Below are 6,000 nucleotides of genomic sequence, written 5' to 3' on the forward strand. Positions count from 1 at the left end.
GGTGGGTGCATAAATCCCTTTGCCTCTCTGTCATTGACCTTTCTGTGGTGCAGAGGCATGTGGATAGCAGAGTACGCTCATGTGCCATTGTGCCGGCACCGTATCCATTACGAACGTCTGCCCTTGTTCTTAGAGGACATGTTCCAGTAATAATATACCCCAGTGAACTTTTCCATCATGAGATCATGATTTCTTCTATGGGAGATGCAGTAGCATGTTACGGTTTACTGGCCTTTAGCTGACCAATAGCAATTTTCTCACTGTAGTAACATAATGCTGCAAAGCTTTCTGAAGTGAAAAAGCAGTGGCCACACTTTTAAACAGAGATTCACTTCCACTTTTACACCTGCAAAAAGGAAATTTTTTCTTGCACATAAGTGAATCTGCGTTTTTATATACTGGATTTTATATACCTGATTTATGCTTCCTGTCAGAGAGCTCTGAAGGCCAAATACTTGGACTGACAACCATGAAAAAATTGTGAGCACAGGGACAAAAAGCAAATGCTAATTTTGCTACTGAGAACCCTGAAAGGGAGATTTATACTTTTGAAAATGCCTAAAAAGAAACTCATGATGTTGTGAATAAAGCGTCAATATATTGTAACCAGGGCAGGACATCACCATTGATTTATATTGATGTAATATAATCATGCTTGTTATAATCATTTCAAAGGGAAGAGATTCACAGAGAAGTGCCATGGATGACTCAAGTTTTTTGTCATTACAAAACAATAAAAACTGCAGAATTTATCGCTGTATAATCAAGTTTTTATTAACACCAAATGGATAACAAAGTCCATCTCCTAAGTCTTTTCTCATAACATGGTCTGGCCAAAGTTCTTCTCTCAGCTTTGTTCAGCTCAGATCCTAGATTGCATGAAAATGGTTCTTGGTGAGAAAATTGCACCCTGCAGAGAGAGATTTGAGGAACTCTATCTATTTAGCTGATCAAAGAGACAGCTAAGAGACAACTTGACTGGGGTTAAAAAGTGTCTGCACAAGAGAGTATCTAGAAAGAGAGGTTCTTTCCTCTGAAATGTGGAAGTTGAAGTGTGAAGAATTAAGAGCAGAAATAAGCCTTTAATAGTGAAGGTATTAGCACTGGACTAGATTCTCATGAGACTTCCAGATTTTCCATTATTTGAAGTCTTTGGTCGACAATAGATTTTTTTCTAAAATATATGGCTAGTTCAATCACAGATTATTTGTGGGGGCAAATAAAAAAAGAATGATTGTGTGAAATGCTACTGCCCATGACTTGGCTAGAGCAGATCTCCTCTTTAGGCATTCACATAACTATTCCCAGGGCCCCAACCTATTGCGTTGTCTACACTGGAAGACCACAGATCCCTTTTCTCCATGACCTGTCTCGAAACATGTCTAGGGCACTGGCTTTGGTTGCTGTTCTGTGTAGAGGTGGAGCCTCAAACACAACTGCTTTGTGTTCCAGCCACCACTTTCAAAGCACCCCAGTCTTCAGGACCACAGGTACCTGGGAGATCCGGTGCTCCTCTGCAAGCGTTTAGAGCACGTTGTTGGTAGTTGGAAAAGGGCTAGGGTTGAGATGGTATTCAGGAACAACTTAGCTCTTTACTCAGTACCAGAAATGCACAGAACTAAAAATACAAATGAAAAAAGCTCTGCATAGATTTCTTTCCTTCAACGGCCTCTCTATGTTGGGGTAATATTGAGTTTGGGCCAGTTCCTTGGCTAGCTCAGCTGATAAACCAGACTTGCTCCCAGTATGAAAATCACACTGGATTCTTCCCTTTCCTCCACAAAGTTTATTCTAGGTCCTTGCAAAAATCCCACAAGAGTCTTCTTCAAATAATTTTTTTTAATCCCCTCTGTTCTTTGCCCTGTCCTATTTCCATTCTCCAGTCCCTCTCTTTGTAGGTATGAGCTGCGTTCCCACCGACGTCATTAGCATATCAATTGTTTGCTCAGAGGATGGTCATTATGACTCTGTTCATCTCTGTTATTACTCGTTGCCCTTAGACTGGTGCTAAAGGCCTTGTCAGCAAAGGCAGAAATGGAAAACATTGCATGATAGGGCAACGGCCATAGCAACAACATCACATTAATCAGGGTCTGTAGTTTGTGCAAAGACAAACTTCCCAAACCATCAAACTGCATGATGCAAGACACCATCAAGCTCCCTTTCAGCCCAGAAACTACAAATCCCCCAGATATTTGACCCCATTTGCCTCCCTTCTTCAGGTGAGAAAATGAATCAGCTGGGAGCAAGGTAACCCCGCATAACCCTTTCACACAACAATCAACACTTACTGTCAGGGTAGATGTTAGAGTAAGGGACTTCTGGGCTGCCTAAAGCATTTAGTTTACGGCCCCCACGGGGCTGATGATTTTGCATTCCCCCACTTCAGGGAATATGCATCAGACAGATGGGGCTGAGAAGCCAACCTTAGAAATGCCAGAGGACTTCTGAAAAATAGGCTGATTGAGGTGTTAGGAAAGGAATAATAATAATAATTCACTTACATTGAGCATATATGCATTGACATAATTTATTAAAAATAAGTAAGTGTATATATATAAAATGGGTCCCATCATCTGTTCCAAGAACAGTGACATGATTGTCGTCTGGTGAAGCCAAAGTGCACATGGAACATCTTTACCACTGTTGATTTGTCAAGGTGTTAACATCCTCAGGGGGTAAAACATACCTTTGAAATAATCAGCTCAAGCTCAGTCAGTCACTGTTGCTGCTGCTCCAAGATAACTGTGAGTCAGGGGGTGCACACAGAGTCCTGTGCACAGCATCGACAGGTCACGCACACTGGGAAGCACACACACATTTATATTCACCCCTATCGCTTGTTGAGAGGCTGGGAATTGTTGCTGAGTTATTTAGGAGGGGGAAATGAGATAAGTACAGCTTCCGAGACAGAAATTTCCTCTAAAAAGCCAGATACATTCAGGAGAGGGGACAGTTTAAAACTGCTGGCTCCTGATCTTCCTGTCTTACGCTCTCCCTCTCCTGTATCTCCAGGAAGTAAATGGCTTGGGCTGCAGTAGTGAGGACAGTACCAAGGGAGGCTTCATGTCACTGCAGTGCAGCTGCGGAGGTCCGTGGACCTAGCTGAGCAGGGGCACTGATGGCAGAAGTCAGCACAAGAGCTGCGCTGCACAGAAGGTCTCAGAAGGAAGGTCTCTGAAGGAGAACAGTCCTGGTCTCCATGGCCAGCTGGCTCAGACAATCTGCCTGGCTTATCGCAGCTGGAGACAGTCCTTCAGTAGAGGGAGATTCCAGGCTTTGCAAACGTCATGGGCTGTACGCAGAGATCAAATAGCTGAAACGCAGCCACAGAAAGGATGCAGGGAAGAGAGCACAATCCAGTATGCTGAATGCGCTCCTCGACCAGCAGAGATGTGCCCTTCCTGCGAGGCAACACGGGAGGCAGAGGCAGGAGGTGCCCACTGTACAAGCCCAGGGCAGCCAGTGCTGGAGGAGGAGACCAGGATAATAGGCACTGCTGTTGTACTGAATTATCAACACAAAGGGAGTTTGACAAGAATGATCTGGACTTTCAAGGGGACATGGTGGGAATGCCACCAGCTGTCAGAAAGGACAACCAAAACAGAGTAGTAAATCCTTACCCGTGGTTCATGTTTGCCTTTTCACTGAGTTGCAGGGCAGGGGACTGTGTTCATGTCACAGCGATGATGTTGCAGCTGTAAAAGGCTGGCAGTTGGCAGGCAACTGTGGTGTCAGATTGAAGGTCGGCTGGTCTCTCCAGAAGAGGACTTGGGATGTGTGCTGACATGGACTCTGGTAGGCAAGCCACTAGGCTTGCAGGTAGAGCAAAAGGAGATCTCCCTGGGACTGAAGCCCACTGTTTTCAGTTTGTGGTCATGACGCATTTGTTTGCAAAGCAGTATTCAGGCAGCCACAAGTCACAAGACTCAACCTGCTTGGACTGTGTTTCAGGAGCCTTAAACAAACAAACACCAAATCATGAGATAAGGAAAAAAAAAAAATTCCTGAGGAAATACTCCCAGGTATGACAGCAGAAGATAGCCAAACTTTCATAAATTAATGGGTGAGCCAGGTTCTACTCTTTGGTCTTCTCTGAATCCTCATGTGGAATCTCAGCCTATGGCTTACTGCTGGCCTACAGTGACTCACTGCTGGGCTAGAACATTCACAGCACGGCATGGCTCAGCCTTCTAGGACCCACATTGCCCATGGGGGCAGGATCCAAGTCCTGGCCAGTACTCTCCTTGTGCCTATATGTCCCTGGCCTGCAAATGAGCGGGCTCAGCCTAGGTGTGAGCCAGACTATAAGCGATAAAGTCAATCAGAGGATTGGAGCTGGAGTGTGATCTTGAGGCTGGAGGTAAGACAATCCTACAGATGTCCCCTTAGCAGTGAAGTCTAGTTACTTGTTTATGTAAAGTAGTGCAGATAGGAGTCACTCTTCCTTGGAAGAGAAGTAGCAAGCTTCCAAGGGGGAGCATATGGTCTGGCATGCACAGAAGACAATGGGAAGCCAGTAGGAGACCTGGATCCTATTCTCAGCTCAGTTGTTGACTCATGGACATGTTGACTAGGACACTTCTCCATTGACCAGCTCCATATTTAGGCAATGTGAAAGATTAAATGTGAAAGATTAACTCACTTGCTTTTGCAAAGCACTTTGAGATCATCAGACGTCAAGTGCTCGACTGCGCCTGAGGGACGTACTCTCCTGCACAAGGGCACTGAAGTTCCCAAAACAGGTGTGCCTCTCCATTGGCAAAGGGACACCTCTGACCTTTACAGCCTCCTTGTACCAGTGACATCATGCTAGTGCAAAGCTTGGTGGCGTCCATATTTTTTCTAGGTAGAGCCCTGAGAGCAGTTGTTTATAATACAAATATTTATGATATAAATTAAAATACATATTATTGATTTAAAATAAATATTTACTATCTATCCAGGCACTTGCTACTGACTTGCTACAAACACTAGTTGCTAATCTTATTAAAATATTTCTCCACTAATCCATCTTGGTTCTTCTGCAAGTGAGCTGTTCCTTGGGTATATCTGGATTTCCTCCTCCAAATGCTGGTGAGGTTTGGCTGTCAGTTTTGACATCTCCAGCCTCTGTTTCCCAGGACTATCCCCCCTTGGCTGAAAAATCAAGTCCTTTCTGAGGAGTAGAGCAGACAGTTACCCAACAGAGTAACTATCACAGAAAGCAAGGGAAGACAGAGCTGAGTACATTAGGAAAATTCTCCTAGCGATCAGCACCAAACACAGCCTGTGTTTCTAATGATGGGCTGCACCTTCCATCCCTATCAGTCAGCTAACCTTCCTGAGTGCTGACACTAAGGTGATATCACTGGAAAGAAAAGATCAGACATATGAATGTGATTTGCAGATAATTCAAAGTACAAAACCGATTTCCTTAGAGAAGGCTGCAGTTCAGAAGGCATTCCTTGAGATGTGACATGAGGCCACACCTAAATGGATTGCTTTCCAAAGTTACAATGGCTAATAAAATGTAAAACTCACACTAAAAAAAGGAAAAAGAAGAAAATCGAGTAACGTAACGAGTATCAGCATGCCTTTATTTGCAGAGGGCAGTATCAGGACCAATATGGCAAATTTCCTCGGGGCAGCCACAGTTGAGGTTTTCAGTGCTGTTTAGAAGACAAGTGTCTGTTTACTTCCCTGGTAGACTGGGAACATTCCAGAAAGCAAGTATTCTTCCAGACACTTGAATCTGCAGAAATTGAGGCTCACTTCTTCTGGAAGCAGACAAGGGGAGAGCTGAAACACAGCCACTGGTCCCTTCTCCTTGCTGTCATCCCTGCTGCCCTTAACCCAGGGCTCAAGCCCAGGTAAGCAGCTGTGTCACACGCAGGGTGCATGGTATTTACAGTTAACTATTATTGTGTCATCTAATAATATAGAGCATCACAACTGCTAGCTGTGTATGCAGACTTAACATGCCTCTGCTGTTGCTGTTTGCGTCAGCAAAGGATCCTT

This window comes from Pelecanus crispus, chromosome 3 (assembly GCF_030463565.1).
Source record: "Pelecanus crispus isolate bPelCri1 chromosome 3, bPelCri1.pri, whole genome shotgun sequence".
Classification (NCBI taxonomy): domain Eukaryota; kingdom Metazoa; phylum Chordata; class Aves; order Pelecaniformes; family Pelecanidae; genus Pelecanus; species Pelecanus crispus.